General features: G+C 37.8%; 1 long non-coding RNA gene across 1 annotated transcript in view; it reads right to left on the reverse strand.

The window, feature by feature from the left end:
- Window positions 1-1,623: 1,623 nt before the first annotated feature.
- LOC103137873 (uncharacterized) overlaps window positions 1,624-13,279 on the reverse strand; it is a 94,374-nt gene continuing 82,718 nt past the window's right edge. Inside the window, exons 3-4 of the long non-coding RNA XR_476194.2 lie at window positions 10,821-10,908; window positions 1,624-2,509 (exon numbers count right to left, since the gene is read on the reverse strand). This is a non-coding gene — a long non-coding RNA (uncharacterized LOC103137873). The remainder of the gene's footprint in view (window positions 2,510-10,820; window positions 10,909-13,279) is intronic.

Raw genomic sequence — 13,279 nt, forward strand, 5'->3', positions numbered from 1 at the left:
ATTCGGATGTCAGACTTGAATCTCAAAAACCTCTCAAGATCAAATGTGAGTTCAGAGTAAACAAACATGGTCGATTAGCAATGAGCAATGCTTATAGTTTTTAAGTTATTTTGTCTTCTTTGTATCTTGGATTTCCCTCCATGTTTGTGTCACTTTGTTTTTTGATTGGCAACACATCACATCAACAGGTTGCAAGCTCATATTTTAAATGGATATCCTACCCGCGTTGAAGCGGACACGCAGAGGCACGCGCCCCATGCGCCGCATGCGCAGCCTGTCGTAGCACCTCGTGCACCTCAAGATCTTTGTAGCTCGGCGCGGATCGCACGCGCCGCCGTTCACACAAACTGGACGATGCTCTCTCAGGCGGCTCTAATGTAAACCTTAACTATAAATGCCATACTGCTGTCTTGGCTCGCACCCCCTCAACCCGAATTGTCAAAACGCGACTATAACTCAGCCTTCAGTCCCTGACATCATCGTTGTACCACCGACAGAAAAGAGGGGGTGTAAGCCAGGCGGCTGGGCTCATACAATTTACAGTCTAAAGTTAACTCACACATTGTGAGTAATGTTAGAGTTGCTACCTGTGACTAGTCCGGCTCCGTCGCTGGGCTGGCAGTTTTGGCGGGTCAAACAAAAAAAGTCTGGTTCATCTCCAAGACAAAATATGCGTCCAGTTTTTGGCTTTTCTTTCCTTTCTTTTTTTCCATCCTTTTCACTTTGCCGCTCCATGGAGCTCCACTCATGCTAGTCCGTAAGAATGCTCTAGCTAGTTTGCCATCTGTTGCCAAGTGACTGATGATGACGTTGGTGGACGGCTGGTCACAATTTTACCCAGAATACACTTTGAGACAAAGTTGGCAATCCTCTTGTAATTTTACGTGTCATAAAGTTAAATGTAAGAGTAAAAATAGCGCCAGTCATGTATCACAACATTTTATTCAATATTTTACACCCACTATGTCACGAAAATCAGTCGGTCTTGTAAAGTTTTTAGCAACAATGACTGGGACACCCTACTATATATTCTACTGGGGCAACATATTATATAATTCTACATACAACAGGAGAGAACCCGCCTTCTCCAGCTCTCATCAGAAGCTTGGATTCCCCTCTAGGCCCGAGCCACAACCCCCTACCCCACCCGAAACCCCACCCCTACCCACTGGATGGAGAGCTGGCTGTGTGTCAACCTGAGAGAGGGTTGTTAATTGTGTAGGGGTTCAGTACTTCAGACAATAAAAAAGCCAAGATGTGTGTTGATTTGAGGTTGGAACGGTCCAAATGTTATTCCGAGCAGCCGAGGTCACTCTTTGCAGACCAGACATAGCAGGAATATCTCATAAGATAATCTTCAGAGCCATCACAATAATCAGAGCATCCTTAAGATTGTCTGAAGAGGAAGACTGAATCAAAAATCTGTACAATTATCTTGTTATGTGAAGCCTCAAATAAAAATAAAAACTGAAAATAGCTAACAGACGAGAAAAGAAAAACAGCAAGATCTAAGGGGCAAAAATAATAGAATGATCCTAAACAAATGGTGTAAAACACAAACACCCATAGATCATGACAAGCGGTGCTATAAATTAGAAAATAATGAGCGAGACACTGTAATAAGGGGAATAAATGTAGAATTTATTAAAAAAAAACAGAACAGGAAGTATTTTATTTAAAAAGATCATTTACTTTGTTCTCAGTGTCACCACCCCTCATTAGCAAGTTGGGGATGTGCACCAATTGGTGGTGATGACCCTGCAGATGACTGTGAAAGGGTCAGGTAGGGTTTATCTGCTAAAGCAGTTTCAGATAGTTTCTGGCATAATAAAAAAAACATGAAGGGCCTATCTGGTTTAGTTGCCTTTAGAGATAACCCAGGGCTGTATCACTCGAAACATTTTTTACATTAAAAATTTCTATAATTTAAAATCTGTTTTGTATTCAGTTTTTTCCGATCGGTGTGTTGGGAGTTAGTTTATTAATATAATTCATAGTCATCCTCTTGCTATAATCTGCATTCAGATTCATGACAAACTTTTTCATAGCATACTGCTCTGCAAGGCTCATTGCAACTCAAGCCTATATTGTTGCTGTTAATGCTTATGGCAATATGGAGGTACAGATAATGTTTCAAGCATAAAAACAAGCTCATGATAATCAAATACCACACTGTGTTTAAAACAAGTGAAGCTGTAGGCATTGTTTCAAACTCCAGTTCAAATCGGTGACTATCAGGTCGGTTCTATTCACCGTGTTGATTTACTTTTGCTATCAGTGGGAGGACAAAAAAAAACTATGAGGTCATGTTATTTTATGTTTGATCCACATTTTGATGAAAGTTGAAGTTCAGTGTTGTTTTTGTCTTTAATTAGGCAGCCAAAAGTGAAACCAACTTGGAAGTTTTAAACTTGGAGCTAACAGCATTTTAATTGGTTTTCCTCTGTTCCATTTTCCAGTCCAGCTAAGCGTTGGTGCTGAGGTAGCACAGCTTTTTGGGTGCTTTCACCTGCAGAAAAAAAAATGGTATGTGGATTAGAACAGGTGGAAAACATTCCCAGGGAGTCAATATTTCAGATGGAGCCATCCAGAAGAGCAACCTGAACCTGCATTACAGATGGAGAAAGCCATTTATCAACATTTGGAAAAACTGTGAAAAAATGTAAAGTCAGGCAGGGGGAAAAATTGCAAGAAACATTTCAGGCCTGTATACTGCAGCAAGGATTAAAAATGGGTGAATGGGACGAGTGGATGGCTACACCAAGGCTGACACTCCCCTGATGAAATGTACAGAAAAACCCCTTGTAGTAGTGCAGCTTCCCTCAGCCACAGTTACTCTCTCAATGGGCCATGAATTTGCTTCGAGTGACTGTCAAAGTTCCCCCAGATTTCTTGAGACACAGAGAGTCTGACAGTAGCTTCTCATCATTCCTGGCATCGATGTTCCACAGAGCAATGGAAAGTCAGTCTCTCTGTGTCCTCTGACCCTCCCCGTCACACGGCACATTTCCACAGGGCCACCCCTGCAACAATCATTGCCTATTCACCCATCTGTTGTATTTTTCAAACCCACCAGAAGGGAGGCTTTTGGGAGACTTTCAGGATGTGGTCATCATTCTGTGCGCAGGGCTTAACAGAATCTGACTGTACGATTTCAGCCAGGAGGTTTTTACCACAGTGAAGGTTTGTAACAGCATGAAGGCCTGCAGAGTATAGACCATTTCTTTTGTACAAATGTAAGCCTTTTGTTATTCTGAGCATAAAGTGTCACATATAACTTATAGCATACAAGAAATTATGTTTCAACTCAAGGCGTGATATGATTCAGAAATACATCTAAATATGATGTTTAGATTTGCAAAGTATTTGAAATTCTGTTCTCCAATTTGCTCTACAGATTCATTCAGTAGAGATCAGCATCCCGTCTTTAAATATTCTTTCTCTGCATTTTTTAACCAGGCTGAACAGGAACTCTGTGATATGCAGACTTGACCAGATTTTCTGTGACATCCACAACTGCAGGGTCCAGAAGGATTCATTTTCTTATCTTCTGCTACCAAGTTTGGCATTCAATAAAATACTAAAAGAAGATTACAACATGAACACTGACATCTAAAGAATCTTGTAAAAGGGATTCATAAATCATGATGAGTTAATATATTTCACTTGTAGTTTAATATTTGTTTGGTCTATTCTAAAGTGGTAGTATTACATTATTTCTCATGTGTTTGTTCAACATGTAAATTTTAAAAGATGACCATTTCTTTTTATCATCTTCTCCTTTATTTGCGTTGAGAAGTTTGGCATTTTCTTTATAATTAGAATTTTCCGACAAGAATCAGAGTTTATGCAAGTTTGCAACAAAGTATTTTTGTGGAGTAATGGTTACTGCAGTCATGGAGACAAAATCCCTTTTTTTGTCTCTCACTACAAGAGTTTTAGACTTTAAGTAAAAAAAAACAAAACACTTTCCTGACTAATAAAGCTCCCCACAAAAGTGGACCTCACTTTCCTTGAATAAAAAGACCGGGTGCTGGTCTTTGGTGCTCTGGACCACCCTTCCTCTGCTGCTTCTCTCTGCTGCTGTGACCTGAGGACTGGTGAGAGGGACGGTGCATATTGTAACCGAGTGTTGTCGGACATCACTATCTTCTAATAGACCCACCAATGTCCATTTTGAACTTGTTATTGAAGAGGCAGCACAAGTCAAGGTGCACAAAAGGTTTAACAACATTAGTTCTTATTATTTTATTGAGGAAAGATTAACATTAAACATGCTACTGAAAATCCCCAGAAAAAGTGGCACTTAGAGAGGACAGGGAGCAAGAGCAACGTCAACAAGATGTCTAAAAACAATCAGTCTGACAGGTGATAAACACTGTCATTTATTGGCAATGTCGCATCTTCTACTTTTGGCAAAAAAAAAATTGATCAGATGGTAGCAAGCAGCTTTATAATCAGTCAAAATAGAATCTATTTAACATTATTTTAGATGCATTTTATGGGTAAAATTAGAACAGCCAAGTAAAAAAAATACATAAAACAAAAATAAGTTTTTTCTAATCAAATAATGTCAATCTATGGTTCTCGTGTGATTCATCAGTTTCATTTATCATTTATCATTAAGTGTCTTTTGCATGAGAATGCAATTTTCTTACCATCATTTGAGTCCACAACAAAAACATGACGAATAACCCATAAATTCCTCTTAATTCAAAATAAAAATCGTACTAAATTCATGTCAATTTTATTTTCTTTACTTTTCTATATACTGACTCTTTTAATTGATTTCAAACGAAACAAAACAAATATGATTGGCTGGAAGTTTTCCCCCATTACAATTTCCAGAAGTTGGAAATCCTAGTGAACAAAAAAGGGGCAACAGCATGGATGCGAGTTCTGAGCTTTCTCAGATACTCTGCAGCAGGGGGCTCAAGCATTCAGCTTGCGGGCTGACAGTGGCCCATTCGGAGGTCTTTGATCTGAGGCACTAGTTCTTTGTTTCTCCCTTGCATCCGGGAATTATTAGGATCAATGCATCACTCATAAACCCCCCCTTTTAACTCGGGATCTTTGGTCAAGACCCACAAAATCTTTACACTGGCTCTTAAAAATTCACAACCTCTCCAGAGTGATGATGACGCTGGAATTTGATTCACACTCAAGTTGAACAAACAAAGATGGGAGCTGGTCATTTCCCCTTAAACCTTTCATACCTCAACAGTTTTGTTAATGTTGCCTCCAATTTCAGGGAGAATTATGAAATAGACCTGTTCCACATACAGACATACTGCCATTTGGTGTGTCTGCACTGAAGGTTCATGTCTTGCTATTTGCTTTCACTGTAAGGTCGCTGTGTATCTGTTTGCATTACCAAGGATCAAGTGATGGCACAATATTTAGTCTCTCTGTACAGTAATGCACATTTTACCTCACGTAACCAGGGTAATAAAGCAACCATCTGAACCAAAATACCTAAATTAGTTTGAAATCTGGAAGTATTTACACAATGTTATAAATGGTTAGAACCCAAAGTATCTGAAGACTGGAGGCCAACCAGGAAAAAAAAGATCATACACTGAGCAAATGTTGCATGGTACAGCATGTTATAAACTCAGTAGGACCTGGAACAAAATGTGAGTACCAATACTTTTATTTAAAAAGTCGACAGCTTCCTTCAGGCCAGAGTCCAGTCTATGCATCTGGATTATTATGCAGGTGCTACTCAAGTTTGTCGAGGGAAAGACAAACTTGAGTTGCTAGTTTGTCTTGCTACTCAAGACAAACTAGCAAGTTAAGCCAATGTTCAGCTTCTTTTAAAAGTTCTTTAGTCATATGAATCTGAAACCTAGCAGTAGGAAAGAAATGGTAAATGCAAAGGAGTAAAATTAACTGTCTCTGTGGCTTGGTTAAACTTAGTAAGTAGCTGAACTTTGGAGTTTTCCATGATGTAAATCACAAGCCAATCAACAAATGCGGTCAGATGGCAATGAAATTGCTTCCACTAAATATTTGGCTCAGTGCAGATAGTACTGCCCCTGAGATGGATACGAAAATATGAGGACAGATACTCAGAGCCACGTTGGATCTGGCAATAGAAAATAAATCTGGGTGGCACAGGGCCATATTGGTTAGAGGCACACTAGTGGAAAAGCACCTTTGTTTGTTTGGTTGGTTGGATGGATGCGTCCTACAGCTGAGACACATGACGACCTTTAAAGGGTTTCTGCAGCTCTAACTTTGTTCGCAGTCAGAATACCTAAAAAAAAACATTCAGAACATCGTTTATTTTTTACAGCAGATTAGTCTCAGTTGCAAATCATTCATGCTGGCTGTTTGAGGCTAGCTGTTGGCAAATGATTTGCGAACCATCAGGGGAGATAAAGAAAGATTTTTTTTTTTTTAACTGATGTGTGTGTGTTACTTCAGCTTCATTATCCAGTTTGTTTAATTTTTCAGTTCGGGGGATATATTCATTTGCTCTCTGTTCTCTCTTTGCTGTAAGGACTCGATTGGCTTGTCCCTGCATAACATCTGCCTCTGTAAAAACTTCCTTCAGTGGGAATAGGAGCATGGACCATAATCGCAATCTTGTTTTCAAAAATATAACTTTAAGTACTTTGCCTGAGAAAGCATTGTAGCACCAACCCACTGCAGCCCCGCAAGGACAAGCAGGTAAACACAATGGATGGATGGATGGATGGCTGAACAACTTCTAATAAATTAAATGTCCCCTTCTTTTTATATGAAGTTATCAACTCATAACTTCATATGAGTTATGAAGTTATGAGTTTTTACATTGTAAAAATGTTATAATTTTTGCTTCATGTGGAATTACTTTTCTTGATCTCCAATGAGACTGATCCAGATTTGAACACTAATATTAGTTAAAGTATCTTATATCGGACACAAATCGTCAAAAAGTGTGACAGAGTATATAATGATCCTATCGTGAACTGGCTTTTCACCTGAAGCATAAATGACCAACGATGTCATTATGGTAGTTTGTTCAGATTTGTCCGCAAGGGGTTGGTTGTCACCTTTGTCTTATCACATTTTTAAATTGAGACTATCCCACAGAATTTATTGCTGTAGTAAATTTGTTTTCTCCCCAGCAGATGCTGCTCACTTGTCAGTGTTGTATCTTGTACTGTGAAACAGTTGGGAATATGTTGTGTTTATAAACATCATGAATTTGGAGTTGAGGGGGAAGGTTATAGGTGTTTGATTAAGTGTGATGATTTGGTGCCGGCTTTATGAAGCTTCAGAAACACATCCCAAGAGAACATTAAAGTGGCTCATATAAAAAGAGGTCACTAGCGCAATCTTAAGAATTGACAGCTTTATTAAAACCTCAATGTAATAAGGCCAGGACTTGTCCATGCTTGATTTACAGAGCAGTTTTAATAAGAACCTTCTTGGCAGTGGACACTCATTTTTTTCTGACAGTTTATGAATTACTTGGTCCTCAGTAAGGAATTCTTGTCCTATAAGGTCAGCAAATATGCAAATACAGATTTTGCTGCACTGTTTTGTTTCAGATGCCAGGGCAGCAACAAATCGGGACATACAGAACTGGAGGTTGTGTTGCTTTTTTTTTCTTTGTTTTGATATTTTGGATAGGGATAATATCCCTCTCTGAGATGAATAATAGAATGCTTCAATGAGAAAAAGTCTTCCACTTTTTCTTACTTCTATATATTTTACTTCCAAGGTGCTAAAGTTGTTTTGCAATATGTTAAAGTGTGACTGAGCAATAATTCTTTAGGCTTTTTTTCCCCCCAAAGTCCTCCAGAGTGGTTTTAAGCCTGGTCCTTTCAATCCAGGACTGGACATGTTTCGGAAAGAAAGCTCTGTTTATTGGTTACTACAGTTCCCCCGTGTTTTCAGCTTACCCTTACACAACTAATGTTTCGCTGCTCTGCTCCTTGATACTTTTACTATTAAACAACAGACGGAGATTCTGAATTTAACAAATTCAGCAGCTTTAAAATACACGTAGGAAGTTTAGAAGGAATACAATAGCAAGAAGAAGGAATATAGTAATTTCACTTTGAAACATTTTCAGCTGTCATTTTGAGTCAAACTGTTTTTAAAACCCTAACGTCTGGTCAATATCTTCCTCCAGGGTAGCTTTCAAGTCACAGTGATGTTTCCTGTTGAACGGATGCATTATTTTGTGCTTACAGAGAAAATAATATCCAGGCAGGCAGATTATAACCAACACAGTCCTTCCACTTCGCTTCACCATGCATGCACCTGCAGTAGAGTCTACACTATATCAGTGCAATTAATTTTCTCAACACTGGCAGAAAGAAGAAGACAGAAAGAGATTCTGTCTGTTTTTCAGTAAAAAATGAATAGTTGTTTGGTTAAGCTTATATAGCAGTCGTCAAGACTATAAGGGAACGCCATTGTTCTGGCAAACCATCAAGCTATTTAACGATACAAGTGGAGTACAGCTTTTTAAAAACATAATAAAATCCAAACTTTACTATATAGTTGGGTTTTTACTGACACTGTATATTTGTTAATAAAAACAACACACTGTATAGTATTTGTTAAATTTCCTATGTCATATGGATGTCACTTTAATGAGCAAATTTCAATTCTAATTATTGCAGCATGGCAAAGCACTATAAGGACTATTTTATCTTTTTTTAAAATCTTTTTTAATCTTTTTCTTCTCTTTCTTACTGTTTATTCAATGTCACATGCTGTTCTCATTTTTTTCTTTAATTATGTAAAGCACCTCGAAATGCCTTGCTGCCGAAATGTGCTATACAAATAAAATTTGATTGATTGATTGATATAAAAGGAGGTTTCTGTCGTGTTTTCAGGTCTATACCAATCCATTCGTTATACCCGCTTCTTGTCTTTGCAGTGTCATCGAGAGGCTGGTGCCTGTCTCAGTCAGTCATTGGGTGGGAGGCAGGGTACACCCATTACCAGGCAACGTGGAGATTCACTGGACAAACAACCATACACTCATAACAAAGAGCAATTTAGAGAGACCAATTAGTTTTACTGACATGTTTTGGTCTGTGGGAGGAAGATGGAATATCCAGAGAGAACCCACGCATGCTGGGGAAAACATGCAAACTGCATGCAGCAGAAAGATCCTATACAGCTGTATAATTCTTTTTTATATTTATTTGATTTTCAGAAAACTGGCAAACATTAAAGGATACTCCATGAACTCTTATTTTTTTATATATAGCTTGAGGTTTCAGTGAATAAAGGCTGAAGAGTGAATTAAAGAGCTGTCTTTACAGGTCAATTGAGAAGCTAAATGCAACACACTTCTATATCAATTTAATTTTCTTCCTCTTTTCACTTCTGAGTAAGAAGAGCAAAGTAATTATTCTTGTCAGATAAACCGCGAAGCCCATCCTGCTGATAATGTTCGGCATCTGAGATGGAGACATTTTCTTCAGCGCCATTATTTTAGGTTTAAAATAATGTTTTCTAAGCTCACAAACCAGGGATCTGAACCTGTTTGTGGCCAAAAAGAAATTGAAGTGGGAAGGATCTGAATAAAAGTGGTAGGTGATATGATAGCCTAGTTATCCCTAGGGAAATCAGACCAGACTGGCATATCGGCTGTTTTGGGAGCAGCATGCCCTAGTTTGCTAAAAACATGCAGAAACTAAGCTTTTACTTTGTCCAAGTTCCTTTTCATGTGCCTCCAGTGAAGCTGGGGGGGAAAAAAGATTGAATACTTTATGAGAATGGAAACATGTCTGATAGTGGTTCTTCCCGTCATTTTGTTTTAAATGAAAAGAAGCCTAGAATATAACTAGTCTTTTATTATTTTTTTCAAACGCAACATAACTTAAACAATTAAAATGGTCTATGCTTATACTTGCGACACAGAAAGTGTTATTTTAGTGGTTGGATGGTAGGAGTTATTACATTTTAGTTTTAAATGCCTTTTCACTATCTTTGTGTGTTTTGGGAGAGGATGCCTGTGCATGGATGGGGATTGAAGTCAATCCACTGCTGTTACTTTCCTGACCCGGTGAAATATTTACAGCCCCATATCACTTAATGTAATGGTAAAGCAGGGTTCATATAATAATTAATAAATGGAAAATTGACTGAATTTACATTGCACTTTTCTAACCATACCGACCACTCAGAGTGCTTTAACCTTTAACCATAAACATAAACTTATTCACCAGAATTAAACAAAATCCAAATATTCATTTGTTACATTTCTTTGTATTTGCAAATTCATTTTCTACTTTTCTTAACTGGATGAACATTTCTTTTAAATATTCTTTTGACTTTTTTGGTATTCCTTGCCAGACAAAAGATGTTAATCAGAAGCTACTTGACTAATTTGGGAAAGATGTGATTAGTGATTACGAAGTCCTTTTCTGCGTTTGTTTTTTTTCATCCAACAAACTGTTAAGTCCTCCATTTTCTGTGTTTGGCTATCAAGACATTAACCTTTTGTGTGGATCCCTCATCTGTTGATAGTGATCAATACGGTCATAGAAATATTAAAAAACAAAGTAATGTTTATCGCTACATTGTATGAGAAAAATCCTCTTTCATTAGTTCGTTAAAGCAAAATGACTGAAAAATGGAGACCGATATGAAAAACCAGCAGAAGAATTTTTGCACACTTTTTAATCAAGTTTTGGCGTTTTATAAAATTTACATATTCTCAAAAGCACATGCACAGGCTAAAAAAAATGTTTCACAACTCCCATGAATTGAAGGATTATTGACAGTCTGACAAACAAACTGGCGAACCGTTATATCCATGTGGCTGCACGCTGGGTTGAGCTGTGTGACTGTTATATTCCTACCTTACTTGTCGGGTGTACAGGCAGGTGAAGCCTCCAGCTGGCACCAATCAGATGCAATCAAGAAGCAGTATTTAGAGGAGCGGTTTCCCTGAGACAGACACCAGATGGTTAACTCGCATGCAGTGGTAAACGAGCCAGCCTGCCTACGCAATGCTCAGTGATCTTTTACAGTGTGGTCTGAAGTTGCCGCCTTTGTCCTCTGTATTTCCTCACTGCCCTACCGTCTTCTGCAGCTTTTTCATTTAATATCTTGTTTCAGAGATTTCTTGTATGAGATATGTGTAAAGCTTTTAATTGTACTGCTTATGGACCTTTTTCTTTTAGGGGAAGATTACGTAATATCAACTTTTTAAGCATGTTATTCTATAATGTTATTCCCTCATCGGAAACATACTTGTAGTGCTGCTTTGAATATGTCATGCATGTTTGACAAAGACGCATTAAAATTGCGCCAAATTAAAAAGCCAAATTTCTTCTATATCATGTTGAATATAGCCAGCATTTTTATAACTCAAGGTAATAGTTATTTGATTATGCTAAATGGCATTATGTGTCTGGAAAATACATAATACCACCCTTTTAAAAACAGTCCATACAAATCTCACTGGATTTCTTGAGGGTTACTTCAAACATCAAAATAAAACTAAACCACAGATATTGCTTGAAGAATATTTGAGAAACGGAGATTAAAACCTTCTTTTATGTTGTAAAAATCAATCTGAGGTATACTTGCAGACATTTTTTCTTCCATCACTTCAGTGGCCCACCTTCTTGCTTTAATAACTGGTTCCCATGGGGTTCAAGCCAGCACAGCGCAAGCTCATATTTTGTGCTTGTGTCCTGAATTAGTCTGACATTTTATGCTTGAATTATTTCATGACATTTAGTTTAAGAAAATATCACGGTCTGCTGAACTGTCCAGAAGTAACAACAAACAGGGATGAATGGCAAATCGTCTGAATTCCCACAGTACAACTACCTGTTTTAAACATCACGTTTCTGTTCACATGGTAGTTTGGACTCTTTTGTAACTTTCCAATTTAAATTAGCCTTAATTAGACAGGGTCAAATATTATCCTTCAGTGGAATGACAACTCCGTTACTGGAATATTTCCCCGAAGCATTTCAATGTGATGACTATTCTGGTGTAATCATTTTCTGGTCTAAAGAGAAATTGAATATGTTGAACTGATGAACAGGGCTCTTGATTGCCTTGAGATTGGAGAGGTAATTGTCTTTAAAAACTGTGTTGTTTTTATTTTTCAATCATTTCACACAGCTGATTGGAAATGATACAGTACAAAACCCAGATGACAGCACAGACTGTCAGAGCAACCTTGAAAAACCATGTTAATATCTGAATGTTTTCCTCACAGATCTTTGAAACTATATGTGCAACAATTCTTATGTGGTAACAAAGTATTGATTTCTGAATATTAGAGTATTTTTCCCAGTAAAACAATTCAGTCTAATGGTTTATCTTTGTCCAAATCTACTGGAGTTTCGACTAACAAGAAAGCTTTTCCAGTACACGAGGGTTTTCTGGAGCCCTTTCACCCTCGTCATTTCCACCAAGCTTGTGTAAATTTTCATGCAGGACATAAATCAGAACTGAAGAAGCCATCATCACAAATTGGCATTTCACATCAGGTGCACATGATTAAAGCATCATTAATATTTCAAAGGAGGCTTCCTGGTGCAAACCTCAATTAGTTTGGTGAAGCTGAGCATACACTGCACAATACTTCCAGCAGTTGTATGAAGCTCCAGCTCAAAGTGCACAGCTACATCCCAGGGTTCCATAACTCATCGAATCCTGTTCTCTCACTGTATAACTCTGATGTTCAGATGCAGTCTGCTCATACTGTACTTCAACACATTGAACTTTTGAATCTGCAACTGCAAAGAAGAAGGAGGAAAACCCCAGAAGTGGGGAGACGCTCCTCGTCTGAGTATAAGAGGAACGAGACACTTCAGATAAATTTGGCTCATGGTCCTGTTTCAACCTTGTGATACTCTAATGGGGGGAAACTAGAATTTCAAACAAGTTTTTTTTATTTATTTATTTTATTTATTTATTTTTTTTTGTGCAACTGTGCGATTGCTGATTGGGAGTTGGTCATGAGGTATTAATTGAGTGCAAATAGATAACTTTACATAACTATATAAATACTCTGTAATGTAATGTACTACATTTCTACAACAGAATGAGTGACCCTCTCCACAGTTGGTAAATGCTTTAGAAATTCTTTGTCATAAAGTTTAAACGTAACCGTAGCTCCAATGGTTTTACAAGGCCAGAGAGAAACATTGTCAGGAAACTACAGTTTGTTTGTTTGGTTGTTTTTCTCATAATTTTAACCCTGCAAATGTTTCATTTTAGATAAGTTATAGAAAATAACACATTATGTAGATGTACAAGTAGATCGTTGCTGTCCCCTTGTTAAAGGATTCTGACA

This window comes from Poecilia formosa, unplaced genomic scaffold, assembly GCF_000485575.1.
Source record: "Poecilia formosa unplaced genomic scaffold, Poecilia_formosa-5.1.2 Scaffold44, whole genome shotgun sequence".
In the NCBI taxonomy this organism is placed as follows: Eukaryota; Metazoa; Chordata; class Actinopteri; order Cyprinodontiformes; family Poeciliidae; genus Poecilia; species Poecilia formosa.